This window comes from Procambarus clarkii, chromosome 86 (assembly GCF_040958095.1).
Source record: "Procambarus clarkii isolate CNS0578487 chromosome 86, FALCON_Pclarkii_2.0, whole genome shotgun sequence".
NCBI lineage: Eukaryota > Metazoa > Arthropoda > Malacostraca > Decapoda > Cambaridae > Procambarus > Procambarus clarkii.
In genome coordinates, this window is record NC_091235.1 from 19,970,506 (window position 1) to 19,993,397 (window position 22,892).

General features: G+C 47.7%; 1 protein-coding gene across 7 annotated transcripts in view; it reads left to right on the plus strand.

The window, feature by feature from the left end:
* Window positions 1-22,892, plus strand: part of LOC123768119 (uncharacterized) — a 363,952-nt gene that overhangs the window by 244,468 nt on the left and 96,592 nt on the right. The gene's annotated exons all lie outside the window — the stretch shown is intronic.

The window sequence follows — 22,892 nt, forward strand, 5'->3', positions numbered from 1 at the left end:
TTTTTCTTGGGCAATTGTTGGGTTAGTGTAGGAAGTTCCGGGAACCATTTCGTGTAGTCGTAGAGCTCACTTTGTAGGGCGCATCGTGATCTGTTCTTAGCGGGGCATCGTCGGCGTCCGACAGTTACCCTGAGTGTTTATTGATTGTTCCGTGTTGCGGCTCAACTCAATGCTGTATCATTTTGCGCGCCACCTTATGTAACATTTCGCGCGCGCGTGTGTGTGTGTATAGCACTTTTGTGTGTCATACGCCGCGAGATGAATATCCCGCCAAAACAGAGCTCCAGTCAATTTATGATCCCGAAAATGGAACAATCGCGTCGTTGCCGCCGCTAGACAAAAGAGCCTCTTGAGCGCGTCCGCTTCGAAGCCGCAATGACGGGTCCTCTACAACCTCTTCAGCACGACCTGGGCCCCACGGGGCGCTTATGGCGGTCGTTGAGGTCGTGTGCGTTGTACATCTTCACCTGCTGACCCGAGGGTAGTCGTAATATATTAGTCTCTCCTCTTGAACTTGAGAGTTCCTTTACATATATTTTTTCCACGTTTGCTCTGCTTTAGGTATGTTTCTTAAGCTCTTAAGATAATTTGTAGTGCTGAAGGTTTCTTGAGTTCTGCATTTGATGGTTAATTTGATGTTAGTTGGTTTTAATTGGGATGTTGAATTTTATGTATGTGTTGAAAAGTCATTTTCACTCATTAATTTCATTTTTTTTCTCCCGTAGGTAAGAACTCTTACAAGACGCGAGTGTTCGATACTCTGAAGGTGACGGAGGTGAGGCGAGTCCTGTCTGAGGGCTGAATGACGCTGTTGAGGAGTTGCTCTCTTCCCCAATTGCTCTCTGGCTCTCATTCTCTGGCGCTCTTTCATTCTCTAGCTCTCTCATTCTCTTGCTCTCTTTCATTCTCTCGCTCTCTTTCATTCTCTCGCTCTCTTTCATTCACTCGCTCTCTTTCATTCTCTCGCTCTCATTCTCTCGCTCTCTCTCTCATTCTCTCGCTCTCATTCTCTTGCTCTCATTCTCTCACTCATTCTCTCGCGCTCTCATTCTCTTACTCCCTCATTCTCTCTCTCTCATTCTCTCACTCATTCTCTCACTCATTCTCTCTCTCCCTCATTCTCTCTCTCCCTCACAGTAGGTGCAGGGTAGTAATCCCAGACCTCGTCGCCGCCGCTGGAGACAAGGGCGAGGCTTCACCCTGCTCCTCACTCGACATAAGGGATGAAGGGAGAGGCAGATTTGCATATAAACTTTGTCACGGAAAGTGAGTTTGGTTGGGCCTAGTGAGCATGGGGGGGGGGGTGTGGGGAGGAGCGTATGTGAGCGTGGGAGTAGGGGAGCGTGGGAGTAGGGAGGGGGAGCGAGACAGAGAACACAAGGAAAGAACCACACGCTCTCTTAGGTTCGAGTCCTCCTCACGGCCCTTGTGGATTTATTCAGGGAAGAACCAAGTTCAGCTGTACCACAGAGAATAGTGTGTTGGTCTAATAGCATACAAGAATATGCTCATCGTGAGCTGCCTAAATAAAGTTTAGTTCGCGCATCTAGCTTTAAACCCCATTTTTCAATCTAAAAACAAAATATAAGTTACTTTCAGTGATGTCATTTCTGTCCTAACTAACTAGAATTGTGAATGAACAAATCCACAAGGGCCGTGACGAGGATTCGAACCTGCGTCTGGTAGCATCCCAGACACTGCCTTAATCGACTGAGCTAGAATTGTGAGTTTTCACTTGGGGAGCTTCTGACTCTACACCATTTGTCTGGTCCAATAAAACGCGTTATTTTTTCAAATACGAAACCAAAATGTATTCAGTCAAATGGGTAAAGTGGGTTTCTTCGCGTAGTGGACACCCCCACCTCCCTACACCACCTGGGGCCAGATTCACGAAGCAGTTACGCAAGCACTTACGAACCTAGGGCCAGATTCACGAAGCAGTTACGCACGTACTTACGAACCTGGGGCCATATTCACGAAGCAGTTTCGCAAGTACTTACGCACTTGTGCATCTTTCCTCAATCTTTGACGACTTTGGTTACACTTATTAAACAGATTATAAGCATGAAAACTTGCCAATCAACTGTTGTTGTTGTTATAAACAGTTTCCTGGTGCTTCGGAGCTCATTAACTGTTTAATTATTGTAAACAAAGCCGCCGAAGATTAAGAAAAGATGTACAAGTTCGTAAGTGCTTGCGTAACTGCTTCGTGAATCTGGCCCCTGATTTCTTGCCAGCCGTAAGCAAGATCGCCAGCTGAGCCGACCAGCTGTGCCGACCAACTGTGCTAGGTTTCGTGATGGGACCTATAGCGACGGCCCAGTAATTAGGAAGAATTAGAAACCACAGAGAGACACCTTTTAAACCTCTATACTGGGTTTCTTTCTCAATAACTTCTTATTCTTATTTTAACTTCCTCTTCTTATTTTCCCAGTTCTCTTTGCTTATTTATTAATATCCATTTTAGGTTCTGGAAATTATTTCTAATTAGGTTGAAGACTTGTTATGAAAGAGGCCTTTGACTGCATCTGTCAAGCATTTTGTTCCGGGTCGTGGTAGTGGTTGTGGTGGTTCCCGGGGAGTGGTGGTAGTGGTGGTGCCGGGTCGTGGTGGTGGTTGTGGTGGTTCCCGGGGAGTGGTGGTTCCCGGGGAGTGGTGGTAGTGGTGGTGCCGGGTCGTGGACTAAGGTAACAATGGCTGAGGTCGTGAGGAAGGGGCGGGGGCGTCCAGGCAAGCAGATAACGCGTTGCCTGTTTCAAGCAGCGGCCAAAATGATCACATTGACAGATTTTTTTGCGAGTCGCGTTTCACTCGAAACACAACTGTGAAACAACACGCGAAGGAACAACACGCGAAACGCTTCACAGTTAAAATAACTGCGAAGAGTTAGGTTGTTATGTTAGTTTTGGGAGTGGTTGGTGTGGGAGAAGGTAGTTCTAAACTAGGAAACTTAATTGGGTAAGGATGAGGGGGGTCTAACCTGGGGAGTGTGGTACAAGGTAGCCACAAGATCCTTTGTACCAACATAGATACCTGGTTGACTGTAGAAGTCACCCGAGATACGTTCAAAACATAACCAGGTAACTTAGGTATAGAACCCGTCTAAGTTCCCCTATAGGTATTAAACATAACATATACACATCAACCCCATCCCATTATAACCTGGGGACGTCACATTATTAGAACTAGAGATAAATGGAGGGGTCACAGAGTGTATATAATATTGGTTTGGGATCCATATCGACACCACACGAGGGGAGATCCCATCGTCACCACACTAGGGGAGATTGTAGAAGAGGGGGAGGTAGTGAGCTCCCCCTTCTCCCCAGCCCCCCACTACCCTGCAGATGTCACCAACGCTGAGGGAGGAAACCAACTTCCGTGATGCAGGAGGCGTATCTGTGTAGGTGTGGGGGAGGTGGCAGGGGAGCGTGCAAGCCACAGAACAGTGGTCTAGGGGTGGAGAAGAAGAGGGGGTGATGGGTAGTAAGGGAGAGGTTGGTGTGCTAGGGGATGGGAAGGTGTTGAGGGACGTATCGGCTACCAGCTGCAACTGCCTCACACCTGCTAAACACAGGAAATATGTGTGCAATGGAATTATCGGCGGCATATGTTGCTGCTGCTGCTGCTGCTGCTGTTGCTGCTGTTGCTGCTGCTGCTGTTGCTGCTGCTGCTGCTGCTGCTGCTAGCTACTCCTGCATCATGCTGCTTTTCCGGCTACTACTCCTCCTCTGCCTGTGTAGCTTCCGGGGATCAACAGCCCCGCGGCCCGGTCGCCGACCAGGCCTCCCGGTTTGTAGTCTCAGTCATGCTGTTGGACGCAGCTGCTCGCAGCCTGACGTATAAGTCACAGTCTGGTTGATCAGGTATTCTTTAGAGGTGTTTATCGAGTTCTTTCTTGTACATTGTGAGGGGTCGGCCAGTTATGTCCCTTATGTGTAGTGGAAGCGTGTTGAACAGTCTCGGGCCTCTGATGTTGATAGTTCTCTCTTGAACACTGTGAGGGGTCGGCCAGTTATGCCCCTTATGTGTAGTGGAAGCGTGTTGAACAGTCTCGGGCCTCTGATGTTGATAGTTCTCTCTTGAACTCTGTGAGGGGTCGGCTAGTTATGCCCCTTATGTGTAGTGGAAGCGTGTTGAACAGTCTTGGGCCTCTGATGTTGATAGTTCCCTCTTGAACACTGTGAGGGGTCGGCCAGTTATGCCCCTTATGTGTAGTGGAAGCGTGTTGAACAGTCTCGGGCCTCTGATGTTGATAGTTCTCTCTTGAACACTGTGAGGGGTCGGCCAGTTATGTCCCTTATGTGTTGTGAATTAAGATGAATAAAGATTAAGCCACTCAAGAAGTGGCACGGGCATGAATAGCCCGTAAGGCGTTAAGCAGGTCACCTTTCTCTCAATTACCCTGGAGGTGAAGTGTGACTCGCCCGAGGGGGAAGTGGGAGGGGGGGGGGAAGCAACGTGATAGCAGGGTGTTGCTCTGGAAGGGAGAGAGAGAGAGAGGGAGAGGAAGTTGTGCCGGAAATCCTGTACTTGGGGGTGGAACGGGTGAACCTTACTGGCTGGCAGTTGCCACACGGAGGACTTGATATCGGCAGCTGCAGGCGGTGGGGTGCTTGCTATAGAGCAAGCGTAGCAATTGCTAGGAGCACCACTGCTGGGGACTATGTTAGGCCATAGCATCCTGGCCTCCTGCAGCCTGGCCTCCTACAACCTGGCCTCCTACAACCTGGCCTCCTGCAACCTGGCCTCCTGCAACCTGGCCTCCTGCAACCTGGCCTCCTACAGCCTGGCCTACTACAGCCTGGCCTTCTACAACCTGGCCTCCTGCAACCTGGCCTACTACAACCTGGCCTCCTGCAACCTGGCCTCCTGCAACCTGGCCTCCTGCAACCTGGCCTACTACAACCTGGCCTACTACAACCTGGCCTCCTGCAACCTGGCCTCCTGCAACCTGGCCACCTGCAACCTGGCCTCCTGCAACCTGGCCTCCTACAGCCTGGCCTACTACAGCCTGGCCTTCTACAACCTGGCCTCCTACAGCCTGGCCTCCTGCAGCCTGGCCTCCTGCAACCTGGCCTCCTGCAACCTGGCCTCCTGCAACCTGGCCTCCTGCAACCTGGCCTCCTGCAACCTGGCCTCCTGCAACCTGGCCTCCTGCAACCTGGCCTCCTACAACCTGGCCTCCTACAACCTGGCCTCCTACAACCTGGCCACCTACAGCCTGGCCTACTACAGCCTGGCCTACTACAGCCTGGCCTACTACAGCCTGGCCTACTACAGCCTGGCCTCCTACAGCCTGGCCTACTACAACCTGGCCTACTACAACCTGGCCTACTACAACCTGGCCTCCTACAGCCTGGCCTCCTGCAACCTGGCCTCCTGCAACCTGGCCTCCTGCAACCTGGCCTCCTGCAACCTGGCCTCCTGCAACCTGGCCTCCTGCAACCTGGCCTCCTACAACCTGGCCTCCTACAACCTGGCCTCCTGCAACCTGGCCACCTACAACCTGGCCTCCTACAGCCTGGCCTACTACAGCCTGGCCTACTACAGCCTGGCCTACTACAGCCTGGCCTACTACAGCCTGGCCTACTACAACCTGGCTTACTACAACCTGGCCTACTACAACCTGGCCTCCTACAGCCTGGCCTCCTACAGCCTGTCCTCTTACAGCCTGGCCTCCTACAACCCGTGCTCCTACAACCCGTCCTCCTACAACCTGTCCTCCTACAACCTGTCCTCCTACAACCTGTCCTCCTACAACCTGTCCTCCTACAACCTGTCCTCCTACAACCTGTCCTCCTACAACCTGTCCTCCTACAACCTGGCCTCCTACAACCTGGCCTCCTACAACCTGGCCTCCTGCAACCTGGCCACCTACAACCTGGCCTCCTACAGCCTGGCCTACTACAGCCTGGCCTACTACAGCCTGGCCTACTACAGCCTGGCCTACTACAGCCTGGCCTACTACAACCTGTCCTCCTACAACCTGTCCTCCTACAACCTGTCCTGCAAATAACGTCACTTTTCGCTCGTATGCGTTACATAAGGCCAAAAATTGCCGTACTTCAAAATGGAAGCGGTTGGCGAAAGTGACGTACTGTCCCGTTTTCTGTTTTGGGTCCTCTGGAAGGTTAGGAGAGACCACTGTAAATTGACCGTTTTCTTAACGTTTGGGGAAACCTTAGGAGCACGAGCTGGTCAGAGATCGAACTAAGCCAATCCCAGCGGAAGATGGTGGCGTGAATCTTATCTTGAGATCAGTCAGTAGTCTTGAAGGAGTTCTTAAGCTGTTTCTTCGTGGTCTGGGATGCGCTGTTGCCACGCCCCCCAGCTCAGCAACTCTTGTATGTGGTTCCATGGTAGTGGTATTGAAAGGGAAGATGTGGCAGAGGGAGGAGATGCATAGTTGTGGTTAATGTGGTAGTGTGGTGGAGGGGGGTGGTAGTTGTGGTTAAGGGTGGTTGTGTGATGGGGGGGGGGGAAAAGCTGAGTCAGTAGGGTAATTGTGGGTTACCAGTGAGTGAGTACATTTCAGTCAACGTCGTAAAAACGGGTGACCCACTACACTGGGACCTGCCACGCTCCCACCAGGCAGCAACAGGCTGGTGAATCATACGGACCCACCAAAGTTGGCTTAGTTCCGGATTAAAAAAAATTAAAGCTTAATTGAATGCCTTCGTAAATTACCCATTATCCACAGCTGTGCATCTCGAGGAGAGTTTGATGCAACTTTGCAACAGTATACTTATATATATATATATATATATATATATATATATATATATATATATATATATATATATATATATATATATATATATATATATATATATGCAATTGACGATCACAAAACACTGATCATTTTATGCGGAAAATCCACAGAGAAATATGAAATGAGGTGAACGTTTCGGCTTGTTAAAGCCTTTGTCAACACCTGACTGACTGACTGACTTGAGTCAGTCTGGTGTTGACAAAGGCTTTAACAGGCCGAAACGTTCACCTCATTTCATATTTCTCTGTGGATTTTCCGCATATATATATATATATATATATATATATATATATATATATATATATATATATATATATATATATATATATATATATATATATATATATATATATAAGATAAATAGGAAAACCAGGGATATACTGAACATCTTGTTTCAGAATCTTTACTTTAAAATGCATAACGTTTCGAATACTTATCGTATTCATCATCAGATCTAAAAAAAAAACAGAAATCACAATTAAATAACCTGTAAACAAAGAACTCATACTGCATACAATTGCCTATCAAAGAAAAGTAAATGATTAAAAAAACAAAACACTTAACGCTTTAAGCTTACTTAAAGTGATCAATACAAATAAAACTTATTAACTGTCACATAGATAAAAGCTAATTGAAAAATCTATTAAATTACAAGAAGAATTTTATAACTACTAAAACAAACCAAACTATTAAACTTACGTGAAGTGATCAACAGGAGTGAAACTTGATAGTTAACACATAGATACTAAACACTATTACAAATATTCATATAGTGATTACAATTCTACAAAAAATGTATATAAAATGCAAGCAGAACAAGCGACAATTATAAAGTACTAACCAAAATCTTATAAAAACTCAAATATTAAACAAATCTAAATACCCAAAAATGTATTATATATCCTAAATAAAAATATATGCTCAAGTATCCTAATCTTAAAGTTCCGAATGGAACTTCCGATATATCCAGCATTACAGCTGGAACAATTATACATATATACGACATTATATATGGACTGGATTACCATTGTCTAAACCAGCATTTTCGGAGATTAGAAACCATTGTTATGAGTTTAATCATTCTCTGCTGGAATCTGATTTTAAAATTCTGAACACTTGTATGAATGGCCAGTCAGATTTGAGAGTAATGGAATCCTTATATATAAAGGAGCTGCGGCCTCTGTTAAATAGCAACCTTTCAGCTGTTCAATTGTACACTGTATAGTGCACAGTAGTGCACTATAGTGCACTAGTGCACAGTAGTGCACTATAGTGCACTAGTGCACAGTAGTGCACTAGGACAATAACGGCTTCTAGTCAATAACGGCTTCTCCAATGGTTTCATCGAAGACATCATAAGAAGGAAAGTGAAAAGCCATGCAACCTCTGAAGAGACAACTAACACAACACCTATACCCCCTATTAGACTATTTTACAGGAACTTCTTTTCCACAGCTCATAAAACGGAGGAAAGGGTCCTGAAAGATATTGTTAATAGAAACGTTATCCCTACAGACAAAAATCAGAGGATACAACTGACGATTTACTATAAAACCAGAAAAACGGCCAGCCTACTCATGAGAAACTCTCCAGACACAAAACAGAACGCTTTAAAAGAGACTAACGTCGTCTATGCCTTCAAATGCCCACTTGGGGACTGTAAGCTCCAAAAAACCCAGTATATAGGCAAGACAACAACATCTCTTTCGAGGCGTTTAACGATGCATAAGCAACAGGGCTCCATTAAGGAACATATAATCTCTTCCCACAACCAAACCATCGCCAGAGAAATCCTAGTAAACAACACAGAAATCATCGATAGATACAGCGATAGCAGGCGGCTTGACGTTTGCGAGGCACTACACATCAAGAAGTCAACACCAGCAATCAACAGCCAATTATTGCACAACTATATTCTACCCACCTCAAGACTCCGCTCCAATATAGAAGCATCAAGAAATATGGACCAATAGGCTTTCTACAAACACTTCTATTCAATACCCATTGTTTGTGTTCTGTCTTGTGTTGATACTTTTAATACCCTATTAATATCCCCTCTTGTTCTGTCTTGTGTTAATGCCACATCACCCCTCCCACCTCACTCAAATGTAGATATAAAATCGGAGATACGTAAGTTCTAATCAGTTGTGTATTTGTGAACTAAAGTCTTTGAAAATGTAATAAGTTTTACGAAACGCGCCCGTGTCGCGTCAGACTAGAAATAAAAATGAATTTTGGAGAATTGATTTTTAATTTACCTCCAACAGTGAAGCGTAATGTACGAAAGATTGAGAAAATTCGTGTTAGAATTATTATTCTTACTTTTTCGGTCATATTTAATAATATATATATATATATATATATATATATATATATATATATATATATATATATATATATATATATATATATATATATATATATATATATATATATATATATATATATATATATGACAATGTCAGACCACGGAGGAAAAATGAAACAGGAAATTTCCTTAAGTACTTTCGTATATTAAATACATCTTCAGAAGGTCATTTTACAGATCGAGTGATGGGTATAAATAGGCAGGAAGGAGTGGTGAAGTAAGGTGAGGTACAATACTTGGACAACGCAGACGGCCCATTGGCCCATCAAATGCACCCAATTGGCCCATCCGATGTAGCCCAATGGCCCATCTGATACAGTAGACATACAAGCATAATATATAGGTAATTATAACATAAAGAAGTAAATATATACAATAAATTAGTGAGACAAATGTTTTTCAATGATTCTACTTAAATCGCCCTTTAGCTGATCTATTAGAAATGGATCTAAGTTATATAGACCACTGCTAATATTCAAATTACTTTCTTTGGTGATCTGTATCAAAGCAGATTCAATTATGTTTCTGTTAGAGGTGCTTTTACAATTTGTTATTGAAGAAGCACTCTCCCAATCAATTTGGTGAGCTTTTTCTGACAAATGCACAAACAAAGCATTAGACAATTGGCAATTCTTTGAAAAGAAATTTGTTTCAAAAATAACTCCTGGAATCATTCCTTGGTTTAGATATGTTGATGATATCTTGTGTATTTGGCCTTCAGATGTAAACACAGACGAATTTGTAGCCAAACTTAATGACCAAGTCACCTCCATAAAATTTACTATGGAGACTGAAATTGATAAATGTTTGCCATTCTTAGATGTGCTTATTCATAGGGAAAACTCTGCATTAAAGTTTAGTGTTTACAGAAAACCTACGAACAATTTATCTTATGTTCATTATTTTTCAGGGCATAAATACAATGTAAAAAAGTCAATTTTTTCTTCAATGTATCTAAGAGCTCTTCGAGTTGTGAGTCCAGAATTCTTAGATGAAGAATTTAAGAATATTGATTCGATTGGTCTTAAGCTTTGTTACCCACTGAATTTTTTGGAAGTTTGTCGTAACAAAGCTCGTCGTACATATTATAATAATGTATGCAGTGAAAGGATTCGCCCAAAGAATGTGTTATGTTTACCATATTTCTCTGGGTTTGAGAATATTGTCAAGGCCTTGAAACTTTTTAATATAGATGTAATGTTTAGCTACGAAAACACTGTTGGTAAGCTATTAGTAAGGAACAGCCCTCGTAGTGATAATTGCGTCATTTATAAAATACCTTGTAAGGAATGTAATAAGTTCTATGTCGGGCAAACATCTAAAGATTTAAAATGTAGAATATCGCAACATAAATACTCTGTAAGACATGGCCAATTGTCTAATGCTTTGTTTGTGCATTTGTCAGAAAAAGCTCACCAAATTGATTGGGAGAGTGCTTCTTCAATAACAAATTGTAAAAGCACCTCTAACAGAAACATAATTGAATCTGCTTTGATACAGATCACCAAAGAAAGTAATTTGAATATTAGCAGTGGTCTATATAACTTAGATCCATTTCTAATAGATCAGCTAAAGGGCGATTTAAGTAGAATCATTGAAAAACATTTGTCTCACTAATTTATTGTATATATTTACTTCTTTATGTTATAATTACCTATATATTATGCTTGTATGTCTACTGTATCAGATGGGCCATTGGGCTACATCGGATGGGCCAATTGGGTGCATTTGATGGGCCAATGGGCCGTCTGCGTTGTCCAAGTATTGTACCTCACCTTACTTCACCACTCCTTCCTGCCTATTTATACCCATCACTCGATCTGTAAAATGACCTTCTGAAGATGTATTTAATATACGAAAGTACTTAAGGAAATTTCCTGTTTCATTTTTCCTCCGTGGTCTGACATTGTCACATTCTTAATCACGTGTTTATTTTCGTGATATACACACATATATATATATATATATATATATATATATATATATATATATATATATATATATATATATATATATATATATCACATTAAGAAGATTTGGACACTGATTAGAGCAGACTCAATCAAATTCCGTTCCACGAAATCCCCACAATTGGTAATGCTTTTTGCTCTTTTGAAATTGTGGGGATTTCGTGGAACGGAATTTGATTGAGTCTGCTCTAATCAGTCAGTGTCCAAATCTTCTTAATGTTAGTACTGGAATGTACAAACTTGATCCATTTTTAAGTTATAATATTGCACAACAGTTTAAGAAACAACTCTGATAGAGAGGCTTACAATCTCTCATTATAATTGTATATTCATATATTGTGTGTTCATGAGGCTTTTCTTTAATCTTTCATCCTTATTCTCTGACCGCTTAATCCTCTTTGACCATTCTAAGCTAAGCTATACCTGTTTTTGGTTATTTACACCTGACCAACCCTAGGGATGGGTTGGTCAGGTGTCGGCCTATATATCCTCCCCCTTCTCCCTTCTCCTTAGTCAGTCTGGTGTTGACAAAGGCTTTAACAAGCCGAAACGTTCACCTCATTTCATATTTCTCTGTGGATTTTCCGAATAAAATGATCAGTGTTTTGTGATCGTCAAATTGCATATATATATACACGCTTCGACGATATATATATATATGCAGAATAACCACATGTGAAAAATAGAAAATGCTTAACGCGTTTTCGGCTAATTCGCCTTCATCAGAGCAAAGTAGAATCTACTTTGATTCTGATGAAGGCGAATTAGCCGAAAACGCGTTAAGCATTTTCTATTTTTCACATGTGGTTATTCTGCATACTTGGATCAGTGTTTTTGTGATCATTGTTGCATATATATATATATATATATATATATATATATATATATATATATATAGATATATATAGATGGTTGATGCGGTTAAGGTCTCCTGTACACCAGTTGCATAGTGCTCCTGGCAGTATGGGTTCAAGTCACTTCTGGGGTGTGGCCTTTTCAGTTATATATGACTGAAAACCCGTTATTATTTTGATTTGATCTTGTCGTAATTTGCATAGTCTTGCCACTTTCTTAGAGGGCGATTCAGAGGGATTTCCACCCCCCCCCCCCAGCCTGAGGCAGGCAGGGTGCAGTTCCTGGGCCCCGGCACCCTTGGCCTGGTGGCGTATGGTTGAGTGATCCTCGGACCCCCCCCACCCCCCACCCCCCCCCCCCACCCCCCACCCCCCCCCCCCCCCACCCCACCGGTGACCCAAACAGGACTAACGGGACGGTCGACAGTTGCCGCGAAGAGCTAAACAATCGTCAACAATCAGCGCTCGTCAGCTGACGCGCCTCGCCTTCGACGTTCTATTATCGACGGCGTCACGCTTCGACGCTATACCGATCGACGCCGCGAGCTGTGGCGGTCGATACGCAGTGTATTCACAAGTTGTGATCAAACCCAATTTCCGTTATTTTTTTATCGTAATTTTGTGTGGCAATCGTGGTGGAGGGAGGCGAGAAATAGGGACCCGCGCGGCGGGAAATAGGGTCCCCGAGTGGCGGCGGGAAATAGGGACCCCGAATGGCGGGAAATGGGACCCGAGCAGCGGGAAATGGTGAGTCGAGAAACGGGCGGGTGGTAAAATTGGTGTGGTGACCTGAAGGCGGAGCCAGGAACCCAGTAACGGAAGGAAGCAACTTGTTGGTCCGGACGCAGCCGCCTATGCTACTCCCACCCACCACCCATCCCCCCGGCTTCGTAAGGCTTCGCTCCTCGCAGAAGGCGCTGCGGGAGATACAAGAGAGTGAAGTATTTTGGTCTCCGAGCGCACGGAGGAATAAGCCAGAAGCAAGCGACCCCGCCTGCGGCATCCCGCGCTCATATTTCCCAAATGCGTTCGCGCTTTATCGTGTGGTTTGAGGGCGCGGTGAACGCCGGCCGCGCAAGATGCGTTCATTTAGCAAGTTTGCAAATCGGGAAATAGTTGATTTAATAATAGAAATGTAGATACAGGGTCCGTAGGTGGTGGATGGTGGTGCTTGGCCACACGCACCACCACCACAATCACCACGCCTACCACCACCATCAACAAAAATCAAACAAAAAATAAAAGCACATAGGTTCGAACCCTCATTACGGCTCCTAATACATTTATTCATTGATATAAGACGATAATGTGATTTCTCTCTGATCATGAAGTATGTTAGTGTGTACTGGCAAGCTGTAGATGCATCTTGAAGATATCCTCAAGAGTTAATAAGATAGTAATGATTAACAACAATCCTAATCATCCTGCATATCTTTATTTATTTATTAACACATATAGGTAAACTGTATCTCATTTGTGCAGCTGAGAGAGTCTATCTGAGGGCAAAATCTCCCAATGTTATCGTATCGTATCAAGGTAAGGTAAGGTAATCGTACGCCTTTCCATTGTTTGGCTCTGTCCTTTCCTCTTCTGTTTCGCTCGCCGTATCATTCATTTTATCTCTTTATCTTTCTTTCCCGCTTCCTCTGTTACTGCTGCCTTTTCCGGCCTTCTGTTTCGCCTCTTCACGTACTTCCCCGTTCCTTCCTCTCCCCTTCTTCTTCCCCTTTTTAGCCCTACTAATTATCCTTCTAGTCCCTCCTTCCCTAACTCCCCTCCCTCCCACTGTCACTCTACCCTTCCCATCTCCCCTTCCCCCTCCTTCAGTTGCCGGGTACCATTGGTACAGGATAACAATAACATCAGTTATTGTCTCCTGAAGAACATATGCGTCCCTTACGCTTGGTGACGACTGGTGGTGGCATCCGGCTCCTTGGTGGTGATGTTCTGTGTGTGTGTGTGTGTGTGTGTGTGTGTGTGTGTGCGTACTCACCTAATTGTGCTTGCGGGGGTTGAGCTCTGGCTCTTTGGTCCCGCCTCTCAACCGTACAACCGCCTCACAACCGTACACACACACACACACTGTGTGTGTGTGTGTGTGTGTGTGCTCTGTTCTTTCTCAGCACCTCTGTGTTTTGCCTCTTATTACCCCTCTCTCTCCCCTCTCCTGTATTTCCTTCCCTCTTGCACCTACTCCATCATCTTATTTTCCACCTTCTCTGTATTCCTGGTCTCGTCTCCCCGTTGTGGAGTCCGTTACTTGGGAGGGTTCCTGGCGCTACGGTGGCGTCTTAAAGAGTCTCACAGTAACGGGTCAGTAACAGTCTGGTCAGCCAGTAGCCAGACCCGCGTGTGGCAGATGGACTCCCCTATCTCAGCTTCCGGGAGGGCGAGCTTCAGCTCTTGGTTCCCGCTGACAATCTTGAGGTTTTTGAGACCCGTCGGACCTGGAGTTAGGCCGTATTCAAGGAGTAGAAGTCGTGAAACCCTCAACAGGTATGCGCCAGACACCCCCCCCCCACCCCTTCCTTCCCCTTCTTTCCCCCCCTTCCTTACCCCCTTCCTTCCCCCCTTCCTTCCCAGCGCCTCACGTAATTAAACAAGATGCTCGCCCATATATGCTGATGGCTTGGCCGGAGATGGGGGTAAATGACTTAATATAGCGAGCGGCTGCCACCACCCCCTCCAGGATCCGCAGACTTGAACCATCGGCCTAATGGCTTGTTAGAGGCGCGCTATGAATCGTAAACAAGGAAATGGCTCGGAGGATAGGGGAGGGGACGGCTGGTGGCGGTGCAAGAGACCGTAGCGAACTCTTCAACACGTGTGTCAGGGTTCGTGTACCTTGCTGGAGCTCGCCCAAGTGTCGTAGATAGATATATAGATAGATAGAAAGATAGATACATATCAATAAATTATAATCCGTTTCTCAGCCTGTCAGCATTCCCCTTTTCAGCGAAAAGGGAAATGCTCTCTCACCTAGTTGAGCTTTGGCTCTTTGGCTCCGCCTCTCAACTGTCCATCAACTGGTGGATCAATCAACTGATGTGTAAGTTGTTGGGAATTTCTTCTCCTCCACGTGTCCACATCAGCATAGGCCTAAGCCTCAGGGATGAGCAGTAGCACGTCGTTGAAGTAGATATTCCACGACGATGGGTCCAGCCTATATTGTCCTCCTCTACACTGGCACGATTTAAATAGATTTTCAGATTCTGGTGTAGTGACGGCCACACTTATGAGTGTGTAGACTCACACCTGGGTAAGAACCTGCTCAAGATCACGATATCTCAGAGATAACGTTTCTCCTGAGATACTATAAAGGTGTCAAGCCTGGCCTCGGGCAGGGCTTGGGGAGTAGAAGAACTCCCAGAACCCCATCAACCAGGTATAGGTGGGTGAGCGTACCTGGTTGATGGGGTTCTGGGAGTTCTTCTACTCCCCAAGCCCGGCCCTAGGCCAGACTTGACTTGGTGACCGTATAGGTGGGTGAGCGTATAGGTGGGTGACCGTATAGGTAGGTGAGCGTATAGGTGGGTGACCGTATAGGTGGGTGACCGTATAGGTGGGTGAGTGTGCTGGCATGAACGATGGTCACGGCGCATGGCTCCGACAGGAAACAGGTGGGCGCTCCTAGTGTATGAACCAGTGACTTGTGTCGCGCCACCTGCCACCTGCTGCCACACCTGCAGGAGACGGTATTCCCCCCCCCCCCCTGATGATAAAAGAGGTTGTGGTCGAGGGAGGCAGGCAGGCGTAGGTAGGTGGCATGTCACGGGACTTCACAGCTATAGGTGGCCCAAGCTGGACTGGTGGTCATTACTCTCTCACTATTGATTTACACTGTTGGTGGTGTTGACGTTGGTGGGACGTCACCTCAACGACCTCCACGCAATCTCCACACAACCGCCACACAACCTCCACACAACCTTCCCATAACCTCCACACAACCTTCCCACTAAAAACATTTCCAGTGTCTCAAAGTATTCTGTTATGAGACGGAGACAAATGAGAACAAAAATAGATTGAAATAACTGTACTCAAAAAGGGTCTGGGGGTTGGGAAGGTGCAAATATTGACTGAAACAACAGCCTGGTTGACCAATCCAGCAACGAGGAAGTCTGGTCGAGGACCGGGCCGCGGGAACGTTGAGCCCCGAAATCATCCCATGCACCAACATCACTTACACACACACACACACAAGGCTGCGGGAAATGCACCTTACGACACTGGAAGACAGAAGAGTAAGGGGGGACATGATCACAACCTACAAAATCCTCAGGGGAATCGACCGGGTAAACAAGGATGAACTATTCAACACTGGTGGGACGCGAACAAGGGGACACAGGTGGAAGCTGAGTACCCAAATGAGCCACAGAGACGTTAGAAAGAACTTTTTCAGTGTCAGAGTAGTTAGTAAATGGAATGCACTAGGAAGTGATGTGGTGGAGGCTGACTCCATACACAGTTTCAAATGTAGATATGATAGAGCCCAGTAGGCTCAGGAATCTGTACACCAGTTGATTGACAGTTGAGAGGCGGGACCAAAGAGCCAAAGCACAACCCCCGCAAGCACAATTAGGTGAGTACACACACACACACACACACAGGGAGGGAGGGGGTAACTGAGGTTGAACCTCTGCAACTATTGTGAGGACCCATGACCTCAGAGAAGAGAATACAAGGCATTTAGAGAAGGCCTTAATTGTAGACTCTTCCCAGACCACTTGTTGGTACTTCAGTGGTGTGAAACAGGTGGCCTGGTCTAGTTCAACTACGGTCCGAGGACCAATGTTCCCGGGGCCCCTCCAAGCCTTTGACACACCTGATTGACTAAACTATCGACCAAGGAGCCATGGGTCAGAAACTGAGGTGTGAGCCCCCATCTTGCTGCCGCTGACCGTGGGAAAGTTAGCTTAAGCTCATTTGGCGGTAAAAGCAGTGTGTTGACTCTGGTTCCTCGCGACCATATCGACCAGCTGGGCCAACAGGTGTTGTAGCCCCAGCTACAACACCTGTTGTAGCACGTCATTCATCTCACCTACACTGGCAATTTATGCTGTTGTGGAGAAGTGCATGACTGCTACTCTAGTTTCATGAGTACTAGAGGATATGTGGGCCGCTGCGGACCGCTCCAAGCAACCGTGGACATCTTCAAGAGGAAACTAGATTGTTTCCTCCAAGGAGTGCCGGACCAACCGGGCTGTGGTGGGTATGTGGGCCTGCGGGCCGCTCCAAGCAACAGGCTAGTGGACCAAACTCTCACAAGTCGAGCCTGGCCTCAGGCCAGGCTTGGGGAGTAGAAGAACTCCCAGAACCCCATCAACCAGGTAGCGATGTGGCAGTCCTGCTCCCCCGGCACTCAACTTTTTCCAGCGTGACCAGCGCTACACATAGGAGATCACAGCGCACAGTCAAGGTTGATCGAGGGAATCAGAGAGAGACTTGGAAGCATCACGGGCGAGAGACGAGCATACACGTGGAGCTTAAAATCATCAAGGGGTGTTGGGGGGGGGGGGATGATACCATGGAAGTGCCGGACCAACTGGGCTGTGGTGGCCTGCGGGATGCTCCAAGCAATATAGCCTGTTGGACTAAGCTGCCCCCAAGCCTGGCCTCGGGCCGGGCTTGGGGAGTAGTATCAGCACCTGAGACTCTCCTGTGAGCACGTCAGCTGGAACATCAGGAGCTGGTGCATGGGACACAACTTCCCACCAGCGTCGTCATCAGCACCAAGCTGACGCACCAAGCTGACGCACCAAGCTGACGCACCAAGCTGACGCACCAAACTGACGCACCAAACTAACGCACCAAGGTGACGCACCAAACTGACGCACCAAACTGACGCACCAAGCTGACGCACCAAGGTGACGCACCAAACTGACGCACCAAGCTGACGCACCAAACTGACGTACCAAACTGACGCACCAAACTGACGCACCAAACTGACGCACCAAACTGACGCACCAAACTGACGCACCAAGCTGACGCACCAAGCTGACGCACCAAGCTGACGCACCAAACTGACGCACCAAACTGACGCACCAAACTGACGCACCAAACTGACGCACCAAACTGACGCACCAAGCTGACGTACCAAACTGACGCACCAAACTGACGCACCAAACTGACGCACCAAACTGACGCACCAAGCTGACGCACCAAGCTGACGCACCAAGCTGACGCACCAAACTGACGCACCAAACCTTGACGCTATACCGTGTACAGGTATGAACCGAGTAAATCTAACGCCCTTTGCTGTTAGAACTTCACCGAAGTACGAAAGTACGTACGAAAGCACCGTAGTACGAAAGTACGTTCGAAAACACCGTAGTACGAAAGCCTTCGGATACCGACAACATAAAGTACCTCCAATGTTATTTTTGTATTTTGTATTATTTGGCAATTATTGTATATCGAGTAAGACTCTTAATTTACTTCTTTTAACGTTAGGCAATTTCTTCCTTTGACAGCCATGGGGGCTATGCCGTGCTGGCGGGAATTTATAATTCCCTGTAAGACTTTTATTTGCTTAAACAGAAGATGGAATTAACATTAGCGTATCGATTTATAATTTATCATTGCGTTCCAAAGGCGTTGGGTTAACATGGTGGAACAGGGAATTGGCGTAGTTCTCATGTTTCTTGTGAAAATGGTAATATTATCTTCTGACTCTATTATGAAGTTTGGTATAATATTTCTGTTTTAAAGATTTAAATACATAGTTGCTGGAATTTCTGGATTTGAAGACGAGGTGAATGCAGCCTTGATCAAATCATCATAGGTATAAAAATAGTATATAATTAGTCCATTTATGACAAAAGGTAGTGCTAAAGTCAAGGACCGGGCCGCGGGGACGCTAGGCCCCGAAATCATGTCAAGATAACCCTCAAGAAAATATTATTTGTTCGGCTCAGACCAGCAGGATCATCAGTGGGGTGGACTACCCAGTTCCCCGACAGGAGAGACTTAAGCTGTTGGGCACAAGGTCGAAATCGTTGTAAAACAATTAGTCAGTTAACGACCCAACTGCCTAATTAGTGTACGGCCAGTGGGGGTGATGTTTGTGGGGAGGCCGAGCGAGTTGAGGGAGAGGGACTCGGCCGAGCGAGTTTCGTCTTGATGGGGTACTCTGCCGAGCGAGTTTCGTCTTGAGGGGACTCGCCCAAGCGAGTTTCGTCTTGAAGAGGGGACTCGGCCAAACGAGTTTCGTCTTGAAGAGGGGACTCGGCCAAGCGAGTTTCGTCTTGATGGGGTACTCTGCCGAGCGAGTTTCGTCTTGATGGGGACTCGGCCGAGCGAGTTTCGTCTTGAAGAGGGGACTCGGCCGAGCGAGTTTCGTCTTGAAGAGGGGACTCGGCCGAGCGAGTTTCGTCTTGAAGAGGGGACTCGGCCGAGCGAATGCATCTTCTGTTAATATTTTCATCCTTAAGTTGACACACGTTAAGTATATTCCTTTACTTTTCAAGCTACTTTAGTGGCGGCGAGGCCGAACCCACACTTTAGTTACTGGAGAAGTAAAGTAGTTAGTTGCCTGTGATTATAGGCCTCCGCTGAGTGAAAGTTCTTTGGCTAATTGCCCCAAACATATTATTTTGTATTTTGTACTTCTTGGGAGTGTTGGGGGAGTGTTGGGGGAGTAGTGTTCCTCTGATCGACTGACTGAAATGAGTTTTTTGTTTTGTTTTAAGCGTTAGAACGGGGGTGTGTGTGGGGGGGGGGGATTGACCTCAAAGCAGGGGTTTTGAGGTGACGTGTTGGTGTAGGGTTGTTTGGGTGTGGTGAGTGTGTGTGGTTGTAGGTGTGGAGTTTAGGTTGTTTGGGAGGTGGGGGGAGGAATGGTGTGGTAGTGTGTGGCTGGGCGCACGTGTGCGTTCCACAGGTGTGAGCTCCTGGTCGGGTACACCTGTGCACACACCTGTTTCCTCAGGGAGGGAGGGGGGGGGGTACGAGAGGGGGAAGGGGCGAGGGGGGAACAAATGAGGCTGAATAACCGGTGACTGAGCGGACAGAACACTGGACGCGTGATCCTGTGGTCCCGGGTTCGGTCCCGGGCGCCGGCGAGAAACAATGGGCATAAGTTTCTTTCACCCTGATGCCCCTGTTACCTAGCAGTAAATAGGTACCTGGGAGTTAGTCAGCTGTCACGGGCTGTTTCCTACGGGTGGAGACCTGGTCGAGGACCGGGCCGCGGGGACACTAAAGCCCCGAAATCATCTCACGATAACCTCTGTTGAATTTGTCGTAGGCCTGTTCCTTGTATTTCGTGCAGGATAGTAAATGACCTCTACCACTGAATGACCTCCAAATGTGTAGCACAACCTACACAATTTCTCACCTGACCTAGTGTCAGGGGGGCTGGCGCAACGCCCCCCCCCCTCCTCCCTGTTAATATTGCCCCCTCCCCCCTCTCCATTTTCTTCGGATAGGCCTGGATAATCCGCGATTATCCACGTAATGGAAACCCGATGTAGCAGGATTGGGCTTCCATTACGTGTGGTGGAGGGAGACCTCCAGGGAGGACCCAATCAGAGGCCTCCAGGGAGGACCCAATCATCTGGGTGTAAGGGACCCCCCTCCTGCTGCTTCCTGTAGGCCTATACCTTCCTCATGCCTATCCAACTCTCTCCCCCCTTTCCCTCCCCTATCCCCTCATACCCTCCTCCTCCTCCTTCCTTTACGTGGTTTTATTTTGGGGTTTCCGTGTCTTAATGGTCACATCCTGTTTACTGGGGCCTTGAAGAGAAGCAGTCCGCCATGACGAGGGGTGGTCACTGGCGCGCCGCCGGTATGTGCAGGTGGACGCTGGACGGGCCTAGCTAGCCCAGCCGCTGGACGGGCCTAGCTAGCCCAGCCGCTGGACGGGCCTAGCTAGCCCAGCCGCTGGATGGGCCTAGCCCAGCCGCTGGATGGGCCTAGCCCAGCCGCTGGATGGGCCTAGCCCAGCCGCAGGACGTAGGACGTGCCTGCGCGGGAATCGAAGAGCGACATTTTGGTTATCAGCGAGATGCTGCCGAGAGCTCGGATGAATCTGTAGTGTGTCACGGGTTGTCAGCCGTCTATCATCGCCACCAACCACGGCTGACACGTGTGTCACAGAGTGCCTGTCGGCCCCTGAATGTCATCACTAGTGAATATTTAGAGCATGTGTCAAGCAGAGGAGACAAAGTGACGCTCGTCCCCATCCAATGGTTTGGCTAAGGGGAAAGGATTTGGGACGGGGAGGGAAGGAATGGTGACCAATAACTTCGACGGTCGGGGATTGAACGCCGACCTGCACAAAGCGAGACCGTCGCTCTACCGTCCATTTCCAACAGAAGAAATCTGCTTTTTAAAATATTATCTTGAGATCTTCTTGAGATGATTTCGGGGCTTAGTGGCCCCGCGGCCCGGTCCTCGATCAGGCCTCCACCCCCAGGAAGTAGCCCGTGACAGCTGACTAACACCCAGGTACCTATTTACTGCTAGGTAACAGGGGTGAAAGAAACTCTGCCCATTGTTTCTCGCCGGCGCCCGGGTTCGAACCCGGGACCACAGGATCACGCGCCCAGTGTTCTGTCCGCTCAGCCACCGGCTCCCTCCCCCCTCTCCTCCCCGGGGAGGAGAGATGATGAGAGAGAGAGAGGATGGTACGGAAGCAGGGAGAGGGAGAGAGAGAGAGAGAGGATGGTACGGAAGCAGGGAGAGGGAGAGAGAGAGAGAGAGAGAGAGAGAGAGAGAGAGAGAGAGAGAGAGAGAGAGAGAGAGAGAGAGAGAGAGAGGATGGTACGGAAGCAGGGAGAGGGAGAGAGGCGTGTGTGTGTGTGTGTGAGAACGGAAGAATTTGCTCCTCCCCAATCTATCCTTGCGTTCATCTTCACGCCAACGCCCATAACTTCACGCCCACGCTCTCACGCCCACAGCTTCACGCCCACGCCCTCGGCTCCACTCCCACCAGCACCACAGAACCATCCCATTAACTCGCGTTCACAGTCGGGTTGATCCGTCTCATCCTGCTCTTAGTCACAGGTCCTAGTTGTGCTTGCGGGGGTTGAGCTCTGCTCTTTCGGCCCGCCTCTCAACTGTCAATCAACTGTTACTAATTACTATTTTTTCCCACCCACTCCACACACACCCAGGAAGAAGCCCGTGACAGCTGACTAACTCCCAAGTACCTATTTACTGCTAGGTAACAGGGGCATCGGGGCGAAAGAAACTGCAAATTGTTTCTCGCCGGCGCCCGGAATCGAACCCGGGACCACAGGATCACGCGTCCAGCGTGCTGTCCGTTCAGCCACCGGCCCCGGGCGTGCGTGCGTGGTGGACATGTGTTTGTGCGTGCGTGGTGGCCGTGCGTGTGTGTGTGTGCGTGCGTGGTGGACATGTGTTTGTGCGTGCGTGGTGGCCGTGCGTGTGTGCGTGCGTGCGTTCGTGTGGGGGGGGTACTGAGTCATGGAGACACCTGCCACATGGTTACCTGTGCTCCCCGCTCTGGTACCCGCGGTGACAGCTGTTAGCCATATCCGGCAGTTCGAGCCGCCGGCCGGCCACGTCACGACTTTCGTTTAAATGGCAAATCCTCGTCTGCGGCAGACTAGAGTACCGGACGTACAGTACCTGGTTGATGGGGTTCTGGGAGTTCTTCTACTCCCCCCAAGCCCGGCCCGAGGCCAGGCTTGATTTGGGAGAGTTTGGTCCACCAGGCTGTTGCTTGGAGCGGCCCGCAGGCCCACATATCCACCACAGCCCGGTTGGTCCGGCGCTCCTTGGAGAAAATGATCTAGTTTTCTCTTGAAGATGTCCACGGTTGTTGATTCTCTCTCTCTCTCTCTCTCTCTCTCTCTCTCTCTCTCTCTCTCTCTCTCTCTCTCTCTCTTTTTCTCTCTCTCTCTTCCCTGTCTGCTGTGCTCCTGTCTTGTTTGTCCACCTCACTTGCCTCTTCCTCACCT